Here is a 13095-nt window from a genome sequence, read left to right as displayed (position 1 = left end):
TGAATGGCACGCATTTTAAAAAAGGAAGTTATGCTGCATCACCCTGTACAAGAAAGGAAATTCCTTTCAACAATTTCAACCATGAAAATGAACAAAATCTGGCTTGTTGTTGTTGTTCATTCGTTCAGTCATCTCCGACTCTTCGTGACCTCATGGACCAGTCCACGCCAGAGCTCCCTGTCGGCCGTCACCACCCCCAGCTCCTTCAAGGTCAAGCCAGTCACTTCAAGGATGCCATCCATCCATCTTGCCCTTGGTCGGCCCCTCTTCCTTTTGCCTTCCACCTTCCCCAGCATAATTGTCTTCTCGAGGCTTTGCTGTCTCCTCATGATGTGGCCAAAGTACTTCAACTTTGTCTCTAGTATCCTTCCCTCCAATGAGCAGTCGGGCTTTATTTCCTGGAGGATGGACTGGTTGGATCTTCTCGCAGTCCAAGGCACTCTCAGAACTTTCCTCCAACACCACAGTTCAAAAGCATCGATCTTCCTTCGCTCAGCATTCCCTAAGGTCCAGCTCTCACATCCATAGGTTACTACAGGGAATACCATGGCTTTGACTATGCGGATCTTTGTTGCCAGTCTGATGTCTCTACTCTTTACTATTTTATCGAGATTGGGTTCCTTCTTTGGAGGCTTTTAAATAGAGGCTGGATGGCCATCTGTCAGGGGTGCTTTGAATGCAATTTTCCTGCTTCTTGGCAGACTGGGGTTGGACTGGATGGCCCATGTGAGGTCTCTTCCAACTCTAGGATTCTATGATTCTATGCAGCAGGCCAAAGCCACTTGCTGCCCTCCCGGTGTGAAACTGCATGAAATCCTCAGTGTAGCTGAGCTTGAGCCCTGCAAGTTGAAGAGAGGACTTGAATGCCGGCCAAAACAGATCTCCTTGCTCTTTTCTTTTGCCCCTTCTTTCTTCCTTGGCGAGAGAAGGAGCTGTTTTCCGACCGCGGGTTGGGTGGCCCTCCCAGGATGTGCTGCTGCTGCTGCTGCTCCGATCAGCCCCGCCTCCCTTTGCCTCCTGGCTTTGACTCCCTGCTCTCGCTCTCAGATGCGTCGCTGCTCCAAAGCAAGGCATCGCAGGCGCTCCGCTTCGTCCCTTCCCTTCCCTTGGACATCCACGGCCAATATGACCCGGGAGAGCCTTCTTCCATAGGTGAGTTCTGTCGCTCTCTCTACCTCCTTTGCATCAGCTCCACCTGGGTCGACCGGTGGAACGCCCTGCGACTTGATTTGGATCCGGAAGGGAAATAAGAGGGGAAAATATCTGAAGTTTGGCTTGGGGAGAAAAAGCAGGGGATAAATAAACATCATCACCATCATTATCATAGCCATAATACACTATGGGATGAATGCAGCTTGACCCCAAAAGCTATGGAAGCTGCTCTTTGAAAGTAAATTGACTCAAAAGCAGCTGACTACTAGATTGTTGTATCTTGACTATGTTTTAATGCAAGTTGTCCCCAAGTTAGGAACAAAAGAGGGTCTGGAGGTTTGTTCTTAAGTTTTTTTGGGTTTTTTGGTCGTGTCAGGAGTGACTTGAGAAACTGCAAGTCGCTTCTGGTGTGAGAGAATTGGCCGTCTGCAAGGACGTAGCCCAGGGAACGCCCAGATGCTTTGATGTTTTATCATCCTTGTGGGAGGCTTCTCTCATGTCCCTGCATGAGGAGCTGGAGCTGACAGAGGGAGCTCATCTGCACTCTACCTGGATTCGAACCTGTGACCTGTTGGTCTTCAGTCCTGCCGGGACAGGGGTTTAATCCACTGCGCCACCGGGGGCTTTGTGAACAGAGGTATCTACCTCTTACCCACGGACCACAGTTTGACTTCAGCCAGCATGTCCAAATAGCTAATAATTATGGGAGTTTTAGTACCCAAAGTGATGGGCATCCCTGTTTGGGAAAGCATGCATTATAGTTTGGTAATGAAAATATGGGGGGGGGGGGGGAAATGGCAACCATACAGAGTCAAGGGACCTAGTAAATGAATGGGATGTATATGCATGCTGACTAGGCTTGTGTACGGATTCCGTTGGGTTGATTCCCTTTGGCCAATCCGGATTGTTTTTTTGGTTTGGCCATGTCAGGAGTGACTTGAGAAACTGCAAGTCGCTTTTGGTGTGAGAGAATTGGCCGTCTGCAAGGACGTAGCCCAGGGAACACCCAGATGCTTCGATGTTTTATCATCCTTGTGGAAGGCTTCTCTCATGTCCCCACATGAGGAGCTGGAGCTGACAGAGGGAACTCATCCGCACTTTCCCTGGATTCGAACCTGTGACCTGTTGGTCTTCAGTCCTGCCGGCACAGGGGTTTAACCCACTGCACCACCGGGGACTCAATGTTCTTAAGTTGAATATGTTTGTAAGTTGGAACCAGAGGCGGCCCTAGGTAATTTTCAACAATAAGCAAACAACCAGGCACATCTTAATACCTCCCAACAGGAGATTTTCCCAAGCTCAGGCAGGCCTTCAAATGCTAATGAAGGTGGTCAGTTGAAACATTCACACCTAGCTCTAGCAGAGAAGAGCTCTTTGCCCCACCCCAGCCATTCCACAGATATATAAACCCATTGTCCTATTTTCAACAGACTTCACTACCTCTGAGGATGCTTTCCATAGATGCAGGCGAAATGTCAGGAGAAATGCCTCTAGGACATGGCCCTATAGCCCGAAAAAACCCACAAGAACCTAATAAGCAAACAGTATTTTGGTGCCCCCCCCCCCAACCAATCACTGTTATATATTTTCTGTTCGTCGTGGGGGTTCTGTGTTCTATATTTGGTTCAATTCCATCATTGGTGGAGTTCAGAATGCTCTTTGATTGTAGGTGAACTATACATCCCAGTAACTACATCTCGCATATGTCAAGGTCTATTTTCCCCCAAGAGCGCCCCTGGGCAAAATCAACTATACTGCAAATGCTTACTTTGCGTAATGGGTTGAGCCGCCCTTGGTTGGAACAGATATATATTTTTTAAGTGTAACTCGATAGATAGATAGATAGATAGATAGATAGAGTATATTTTGAAAGTGTAACTCCAGCCATTATGTGTGTGTGTATGTGTGTGTGGTACATTTTAAGTGTAACTCCAGCCATTTATTTATTTTTATTTATTCATTTATTTATATCCTGCTTCATCTCTCAAAGCGGCTCACAAACAAAGACATTACAACTTCAAATATACTCATATGCAATAATAAAACAGTATATCATTATATAGTCTATATTATTATAGATTACCAGCAGTAATTATATTTAATTTATTAGTATTACTATATGAAAAGGTAAAGGTTTTCCCCTGACATGAAGTCCAGTTGTGTCCAACTCTGGAGGTTGGTGCTCATCTCCATTTCTAAGCCGAAGAGCCGGTGTTGTCCATAGACACCTCCAAGGTCATGTGGCCGGCATGACTGCATTGAGTGCCATTACCTTCCCACCGGAATGGTACCTATTGATCAACTCACATTTGCATTTTTTTGAACTGCTAGGTTGGCAGAAGCTGGGGCTGACAGCGGGAGCTCACCCGCTCCCCGGATTTGAACCTGCAACCTTTCAGTCAACAAGTTTAGCAGCTCAGCAGTTTAACCCACTGCACCACTGGGGGCTCCATAGATATAGTATATTTTAAAAGTGTAACTCCAGCCATAATATATATACGTGTGTGTGGGGAGGGGTACATTTTAAATGTAACTCCAGCCATTTATTTGTTTATTTATTCATTCATTTATTTATATCCTGCTTCATCTCTCAAAGTGACCCACAATCAAAGACATTACAACTTCAAATATACAAATATGCAATAATAAAACACTATATCATTATATATTCTATATTATTATATATGATTAGCAGTAATTATATTTAATCTATTAGTATTACTATATTACAATATTATCATTATTATATTGTATTATATTGTACTACATTATAATATTATTACCATTGTTATATGTCTGTACAACATATTATATTATTTGCATAGGACAATATTAGTATTATATATTCCTAGATTGTACTATATCATTAGGCTCCAATATTATTAGTAATAATGCATGTAATATATAACATACACTTATACTATTATTATATAATAGTATGTTGTACTATGTTATTATACCACAATATATATAGTACACTACCAGTATATTATACTATTAGTATGATATATTAATTATATAATATTATTAATATAATTTATTGTACCATATCATAAGTTGTAGTATATATAATGTACAATATATTAGATGACAACATTATTAAAATTATATAATATATATTAGTATTATTACATGACATTGTTATTATTTCTATATATTATAATGTATTGTATATGTTGAGGGGCTCCCAAGTGATGCTGCAAGAGTCACACACCTATATATGGTACATTTTTAAGGTATAAGTCTAGATAAATAGGTGGTACATTTTTAAGTGCAACTTCAGCCTACATATGTATGTATGTGCTCTCTCTTTCTCTCCCTCTCTATATATGAGGGAGTTTGCTTTGTTGTCTGTGCCCCTCATTGGAAGATTGCCTCTCACTTTCTGTCCCTGTAATATTTCGATTTTGAAAAATGTTATGGAAACAAGGATTGGTGAGAAAGCTTGAGTGGAGAGACCTTTTCGCCATGATGTCTCTTCCAAGAGTGATTTCCCCTTCTGAGGGTTGGATTCCTTTCACTTCCTGTTGCCACACCCCCGTTCTTAACTATGAGTCATTTGCAAGTCAGATGTTTGTAACTTGGGGATTACTTGTGTATAATATTATAGATGTACAGTATTTATATGTTGTGCCCTGCCTCGAGTTAAAAGGAGAGGTGTGCAATAAATAATAATAATAATAATAATAATAATAATAATAATTATTATTATTATAGGCATTGTTATTGTTGTTGTTTGTAAATCCCATTAAATTGAGCTGAGGTTTAATGGACTTCCAAGTAAACATGCATATAAGGGTGCATCTACACCAGGCATGGGCAAACTTTTTAACTTGGGGACCGCTCTCTCTTTCCTTCCTCCTTCCCTTCCTTCCATCATCTGCCTGGTGATGGAAGTAAGGGAAGGAGGAAGGAAAGAGAGAAGGAAGGGAGGAAGGGAAGGATGGAAGGAGAAAGAAGGAGCAAGGGAAGAAGGAAGGAAAGAGGGAAGGGAAGACAGAAGGAAAGGAAGGAAGGAAGCTTGGAAGGAAGGAATGATGAAGGAAGGAAGGGAAGGATAAAGGAAAGAAAAGGAAGGAAAGACAAAAGGGAAGGAAGGAAGAAGGGAGAAGAAGGAAAGAGGGAAGGAAGGATGAATGGGTGGAAGGGAAGGATGGAAGGAGAAAGAGGGAGGGAAGGGAAGGAGGAAGGGAAGACAGAAGAAAAGGAAGGAAGGAAGGTTGGAAGGAAGGAATGATGAATGAAGGAAGGGAAGGATAAAGGAAAGAGAAGGAAGGAAAGACAAAAGGGAAGGAAGGAAGGAAGGAAGGAAGGAAGGAAGGAAGGAGAGAGAAGGAGAAAAGAGGGAAGGAAGGATGAAAGGGTGGAAGGGAAGGATGGACGGAGAAAGAGGGAGGGAAGGGAGGGATAGATGGAGGAAGGAAATAAGGAAGAAAAGACAAAAGGGAGGAAAGGACGAAAGGGTGGAAGGAAAGGATGGAAGGAAGGCAAGAGTGAAGGGATAGAATAGTGAGAGAGAGGAGGGCCTGAGAAAAGAACCACCCCCCCCCCCACCCCTCGGGCCTGGGTTTGCCCATACCTGGTCTACACTGTAGGCAGCATGCTGCGGGTCAATGCTATAGGGAGTTGTAGTTTTGTAAGGTCTTTAACCTTCTCTGCCAAAGCAGGCCAGTGCCCCACAAACTACAAATCTAATGATTCCATAGCATTAAGCTATAAGAAATTCAAGTTCAAGCTGGAATATAATGAGCAACAGGGAACATTATGTAGCTGTTGTATTTCTTTTGAAAAATAGTGGAGAAAAGCCTGATTGGTAGTCCCAGTTTAAGGTATCACTGTATGATGACTTTTTAGAAAAGTCAATCATAACAGGGATGGCAGCTCAATGGAAGATGTCCAAATTATCGAATCCATGGATTTGCCTAAATGGATTTGGGCTCAGAGAGGCTTAAAAGAGGTGAAAAGCAGAGTTAACAGTTCTGCGTTGTGTGAAACAGCTCTAGATGATTTGATGATATGTTTCCAGAGAGGTTATTGTGTTATTCTGATTTAGGTATGCTTAGCTTGGAGAAAAGAGAACTGAGAGAGGCCATGATAGCCATGTTTAAATATTTGAAAGGATGCCACATTGAACAAGGGACTCATTTTTTTCTGCTTCTCTTGAGACAAGGACACAGAGCAATGGAGTCAAACTGCAGGGGGGGAAAGTTCCACCTAAACATTAGGAAAAACTTTCTGATGGTAAGAGCTTTTGGGGGGTGGAATATGCTGCATCAGAATACAGTAGAGTCTCCTTCTCTTGAGACTTTTAAGCAGAGGCTAGATGGCCATCTGTTGAGGGTGATTTGATTGTGCTTTTCCTGCATGGCAGAAAGCGGTTGGACAGGATGCCCCTTGATGTTTCTTTCAACTCTATGATTGTGAGTACAAACTTTAGAAAACTCTAGATCTCAAAGTGATAGAAATAGTGCTCGGGTGTGACAAAACTCTGACTTGATATTATGACATTTATGCAGCCAGGGTCTTAAAATGGATAATTGGAGGCAATACAAATGTAAATGAATTTGATTTAAGTGGGAGGGAAGGATGCCAGTTTCACAGGAGGACTGAGAGGTAGTAGTAGTAGTAGTAGTAGTAGTAGTAATAATAATAATAATAATAATAACAACAACAACAACAACAGTACCACTTTATTTATATTCTGCCCTTCTCCCTGAAGGGACTCAGAGCAAATTACAGTATATACAGAGAGACAGGTAAACATTCAGTATCGGAAACATTCAGGCCGGAAACCCATTCAATGTCTTGTTACAAATGATATACAATGAGACACAACTATACAGACAAAAGCAAAGACTTCTTTCATTTCTGACTTGGAGGTGGTGCTCATCTCTGTCTCTGCGGGAAGTGTTTTTTCTCCATTTCCAAGCCGAGGAGCCTGTGTCCATAGACATATCCTGGTCGTGTGGTTGGAATGACTGCTTGGAGTGTCTTTTTTGCCTTTTCCCGCCAAAGCAGTACCTATTTATCTACTCACATTTGCATGTTTTTGAACTGCTAGGTTGGCAGGAGCTAGGACTAACAGCAGGAGCTAACCCCATCCTGTGGATTTGAAATGCCAACCTGCAGTTCAGCAGCACAAGGGTTTAATCCATTAAACTACCAGAGCCCCATCGTGCCACCAGTAAGGATTAACCAGTTTTGGAAATTTAAAATATGAATTGATTTTGACTTAAAAAAAAAAGCACCTGGTAAGTTTGTCATGGGCAGAAGCAATATAAAAGCAGTCCTGAGTTACAAACAAGATAGGTTTGGCAAGTGCGTTCTTAAGTTGAATTTGTATGTAAGTTGGAGCAGGTACTTTTAGAAGTGTAACTCCAGCCAGATAGATAGATAGATAGGTAGATAGAAAGATAATTTTAGATAGCATAGAGAAGGGTTAACACCCCTTTGGGTTTGTTTTCTTTCTGTGTCCCTGTTCAGAAGATTTCACCTCACATCTGTCCCTGTGGGAATTGGATTTTGAAAAATTATGGAAACAAGGATTGGTGCTAAAGCTTCAGTGGTGACAGCTTTCCCCCATATTAACTCTTTCGGGAGTACTTGGATTGTGCATTTCCTGTAAGGGGTTGGACTAGATGGCCTATGTGGTCTCTTTCAACTCTATTATTCTATTATTCTATGAATTTACCCTCCAAGAGGTAGATTTTTGTCTCACTCTGTTGTCTCACCTAGTCCTTAACTAGAAGTTGGATGTTTGTAACTCGAGGACTGCTTGTACTTTAAGGGAAGATCTTCCAATTCTTACACTGGTGATATTTTTTATTTACATGACTGTACTTTCACTCACCTTCCTCTTTACTAGAGCAGTTTTCATGGCTGCAGTGCAAGGGTGTTCATGTCAATCAGGTGTGTAGAGCAACAGGCAGTTTTCCAGTTCTTCCTTCTTATTACTAGATGTATGAAGTGTACTAGTTGAAAATGTGTATTAGTAATTAGTGCAGCTCAGCTGGTTTACATTTTAAAATGCAGTATAGTCAATCATCCCTCATAGAATGATAGAATCATAAAGTTGAAGGAGACCCTGTGGGCCATCCAGTCCAACCCCCTGTCAAGAAGCAGGAAAACCGCATTCAAAGCACTCCTGGTAGATGGCCATCCAGCCTATTGAAAAGCCTCCAAAGAAGGAGACGCCACTACAGTGCAGGGCAGAGAGTTCCACTGCTGAACAGCTCTCACTGTCAGGAAGTTCTTCCTAATGTTCAGGTGGAATCTGCTTTCTTGTAGTTTGAAACCATTGTTCCTCCCACACCCCATTCCTTTGGCTATATATCAATCTTTCTTATCTTATTCTACACACAATAGAAAGTACTACTTTTCAATGTATTGTCGAAGGCTTTCATAGCCGGAATCACTGGGTGGTTGTAGGTTTTTTTCGGGCGATGTGGCCATGGTCTAGAGGCATTCTTTCCTGACGTTTTGCCTGCATTTATGGCAAGCATCCTCAGAGGTAGTGAGGTGACCTCCTAGATATATGAAGTGTACTAGTTGAAAATGTGTATTAGTAATTAGTGCAGCCCAGCTGGTTTAGATTTTAAAATGCAGTGTAGTCAATCATCCCTCATAGAATGATAGAATCATAGAGTTGAAGGAGACCCTGTGGGCCATCCAGTCCAACCCCTGCCAAGAACCTCACTACCTCTGAGGATGCTTGCCGTAGATGCAGATGAAACGTCAGGAGAGAATGCCTCTAGACCATGGCCATGTAGCCCGAAAAAACCTACAACAACCCACTACTACTCTTCAGTTCACCACTGGATATCTTATATTGTTTTGGAACCTTTTCTATATTGTTCCCATGTTAATCTGCCTGTCCATTGCAATACAGGCTGTACTCCAAATGCCCCTCTTCATACAAAATAAGGGGCACTCAGATGAGGGGAAGTAGTGTCTTTTCTGTAGTGGTACCTGGACTTCAATTTCTCCTGGTTGGCTTTCTTGCTGTCTACTTTAAAGAAGTCGTTTTTCCCTAGCTAGAAGCCATTTGACACCTATTGCTGTTGGAAATCTCATATATTACTATTGTTTGAATGGTTGCCAGTGATTGTTCCTTTGTTTTTCCGCACACACACATATGGTGTTAAATCTTGAGTTCATTTAATCACCCTCTAATCCTACTCAAGTCTTGTCCATTGGCATTTTGCTGCTCCAGCAGGCATTGCTTTTTGAGCTTAGCTCTGTGACATTAAGAGAAAAACTTGCCCTTTTCACCAAATCCATGCTTCTTATGTTGTTGAATTTCAGTGTCTGTAAGATAACTCCAGATTTCTGGAATATGCACTATCCAGTCTCTTGGTTGCTGCTGTTTATCATTTATCTCATGTGCCTAAGGGGTTCCTCTTTGTTTAGCATCCTAAATCCAGGCTTTGTGCAGTTTCATAGATTTCATACACAGAAAAAGAAAGCTTGAGTTGCCGCAGCAGTAAAGACAGAAGTTTTCCACAATGTTTGAAAGTAGCCAAAACTTGGGAGCTTACTTAGGCAATCCCTCGTTGTCTGAGTAGGATTGTCTTCCAAGATTGGTGTACTGACAGTGGGTCCATAGGTAACTGTGGAGCCCTATTCTTGAGCTGCATTTTCTCCTGCGGTGAGGGCATTGGTTTCCAGGTGGAAGGCAGTCCCGGTCGGGGTTGGCTTGACATGCCTTCCTCTTGGCACATTTCTCTCTTTCGCCTTCCATTCATGCCTCTTCAAATTCTGCAACACTGCTGGTCACAGCTGCCCTCCAAATCATATAAAACAATACTTACAACAGGCACCATTAACAAGTTTCCCTAACCTCAGGCCACTGAGGTTATTTTTAAAAATAAAATTATACAGCCCCTAAGACATCTATTTTCAAGGTCATATTGCAGTTGCCAGGGGGCCAACAAAGTATTCAAAGGTGAAAAATTACCAGCGGTTATCTGGCAGTGCCTATTATCATTCATCTGGGAAAGTCTGGCTCCACAGATTCAAATTACAGAAAGGATATTCCACTTGAATACTAGGAAGAACTTTCTGACTACAAGAGCTGTTCAATAGTGGAACTCACTGCCTCAAAGTATAGTGAAAGCTTCTTCTTTGGTGGCTTTTAAACAGAAGCTGGATGGCCATCTGTTGGGGTGCTTTGGTTGCGCTTTTCCTGCATGGCAGGGGTTGAACTGAATGGCATATGTGGTCTCTTCCAATTCTATGGCTCTATGAAGAGGCAAGAAATAAGTAGTTCCTTGTTACACTATGTAAGGGTCCTTCCACACAGCTGTATAAAATCCACATTGAACTGGGTTGTATGGCAATGTGGACTCGGATAATCCAGTTCAAAGCAAATATTGTGGATTATCTGCCTTGATATTCTGGATTATATGGCTATGTGGAAGGGCCGTAAAACAATTTTTGTTTGTTCCTGTGTTATAAATGTCATTTCCTAATTGGTTCTATCATTAAAAACATAGAAAATGTTTATTAAAGTTTATTATTACATTTTGCTATAGTTTTTCAGTGAATAGAATCATAGAGTTGGAAGAGACTGCATGGGACATCCAGTCCACCCCCCTGCAAGAAGCAGGAAAATTGAATTCAAAGCACCCCCGACAGATGGCCATCCAGCCTCTGTTTAAAAGCCTCCAAAAAAGGAGCCTCCACTACACTCCAGGACAGAGAGTTCCACTGCTTAACAGCTCTCACAGCCAGGAAGTTCTTCCTAATGTTCAGATGGAATCTCCTTTCTTGTAGTTTGAAGCCATTGTTGCGCGTCCCATTCGCCAGGGCAGCAAAAAACAAGCTTGCTCCCACCTCCTTATAACTTCCACTCACATATTAATGCATGGCTATCATGTCTCCTCTCAGCCTTCTCTGCTTCAGGCTAAACATGCCCAGCTCTTTAAGCCGTTCCTCATAGGGCTTGTTCTCCAGACCCTTGATCATTTTAGTCGCCCTCTGAATAGCTCCTATAATCTCAATCAATTCAACATAGTTCATTACAGCAAAAAAAATATTATGGAGTAGAACAACAACTTTCAAAGTAAGTACTGCACAATTAAAAAGAAAATAACACTTTCAAACCAGGAACAGAAAACATTTCAAAATTTGTTACATAGTGTTATTAAGACTACAAGGAATTTTGAGCTTTCAGTGCTAATATTATGCACAACCCTTGTTCTTTGGACTTTATAGATTTTTAAAATCACTATTTATTTATTTATTTATCGTGTCATCAGCAACCATTGTATTACAATTCTAACAGAGCAAAACAAACACAGAGATTAAAAAGAAAAAAAAGAAAAGAAAAAAAACACACAGATTTTGTAAATTTGGTATTTGGTTAAATGTCCTTTGACCAGTGTCTGGCCACTTGGAGTGCCTCTGGGGTTGCCGCAAGAAGGTCCTCCATCGTGCATGTGGCAGGGCTCAGGGTGCATTGCAGCAGGTGGTCAGTGGTTTGTTCTTCTCCGCACTCGCATGCCGAGGATTCCACCCTGTAGCCCCATTTCTTAAGATTGGCTCTGCATCTCGTGGTGCCAGAGCGCAATCTGTTCAGCGCCTTCCAAGTCGCCCAGTCTTCTGAGTGCCCAGGGGGGAGTCTCTCATCTGGTATCACCCATGAATTGAGGTGCTGGGTTTGGGCCTGCCATCTTTGGACTCTCGCTTGCTGGGGTGTTCCAGCGAGTGCCTCTGTAGATCTAAGAAAACTATGTCTTGATTTAAGTCGTTGACGTGCTGGCTGATAACCAAACAGGGGATGAGCTGGAGATGTCTCTGCCTTGGTCCTTTCACTATTGGCTGCTACTTCCCGGCGGATGTCAGGTGGTGCAATACCGGCTAAGCAGTGTAATTTCTCCAGTGGTGTGGGGCGCAGACACCCCGTGATAATGCGGCATGTCTCATTAAGAGCCACATCCACTGTTTTAGTGTGATGAGATGTGTTCCACACTGGGCATGCATACTCAGCAGCAGAGTAGCATAGCGCGAGGGCAGATGTCTTCACTGTGTCTGGTTGTGATCCCCAGGTTGTGCCAGTCAGCTTTCGTATGATGTTGTTTCTAGCGCCCACTTTTTGTTTGATGTTCAGGCAGTGCTTCTTGTAGGTCAGAGCACGGTCCAAAGTGACTCCCAGGTATTTGGGTGCGCTGCAATGCTCCAGTGGGATTCCTTCCCAGGTAATCCTCAGAGCTCGGGATGCTTGTCTGTTCTTAAGGTGAAAGGCGCATGTCTGTGTTTTAGATGGATTAGGGATCAGCTGGTTTTCCCTGTAATAGGCAGTAAGAGCACCTAGAGCTTCGGAGATCTTCTGTTCTACCATCTCAAAGCTCCCTGCTTGAGCAGTAATGGCACGATCATCAGCATAGATGAAACTCTCTGTCCCTTCTGGCAGTGGCTGGTCATTTGTGTAGATGTTGAACATGGATGGGGCAAGCACGCTCCCCTGAGGCAGGCCGTTCTTCTGTTTCCGCCATCTGCTTCTCTGGCCCTGGAACTCAACAAAAAAGCTCCTGTTTTGTAGCAGGTTTCCTATGAGGCGGGTAAGGTGGTAGTCCTTTGTGATATTATACATTTTTCTCAGGAGGAGGCGGTGGTTCACAGTATCATAGGCTGCTGACAAGTCTATGAAGACAGCTCTTGTGATCTGCTGCCTTTCAAAGCCATCTTCTATGTGCTGGATCAGGTTCAGCACTTGCGATGTGCAGCTTTTGCCTTTTCTGAAGCCAGCTTGCTGTGGGATCAGACAGGGGTCTATATTTTCCATAATTCTATGCAAGATAAGTCTCTCCAGAACTTTGTAGAGGTGGCACAACAGGGAGATTGGTCTGTAGCTTTTTGGGTCATTACGGTCTTTGCCTGGCTTCAAGATGGCGATGACTCTTGCTTTCCTCCAGATTTTGGGGATCTGACAGGATGCAGTGC

The 13095-nt window shown here is 42.8% G+C and overlaps 1 protein-coding gene across 1 annotated transcript in view; it reads left to right on the top strand.

Moving 5' to 3' along the window:
* Window positions 1-1000: 1000 nt before the first annotated feature.
* Window positions 1001-13095, top strand: part of LOC132771073 (gamma-aminobutyric acid receptor subunit pi-like) — a 94605-nt gene continuing 82510 nt past the window's right edge. The window contains exon 1 of the mRNA XM_060768684.2: window positions 1001-1152. The gene's annotated coding sequence lies outside the window, so the exon portion shown is untranslated. The remainder of the gene's footprint in view (window positions 1153-13095) is intronic.

Source organism: Anolis sagrei, chromosome 3 (genome assembly GCF_037176765.1).
Source record: "Anolis sagrei isolate rAnoSag1 chromosome 3, rAnoSag1.mat, whole genome shotgun sequence".
NCBI lineage: Eukaryota > Metazoa > Chordata > Lepidosauria > Squamata > Dactyloidae > Anolis > Anolis sagrei.
This window is presented reverse-complemented; position numbering and strand designations above follow the sequence as displayed.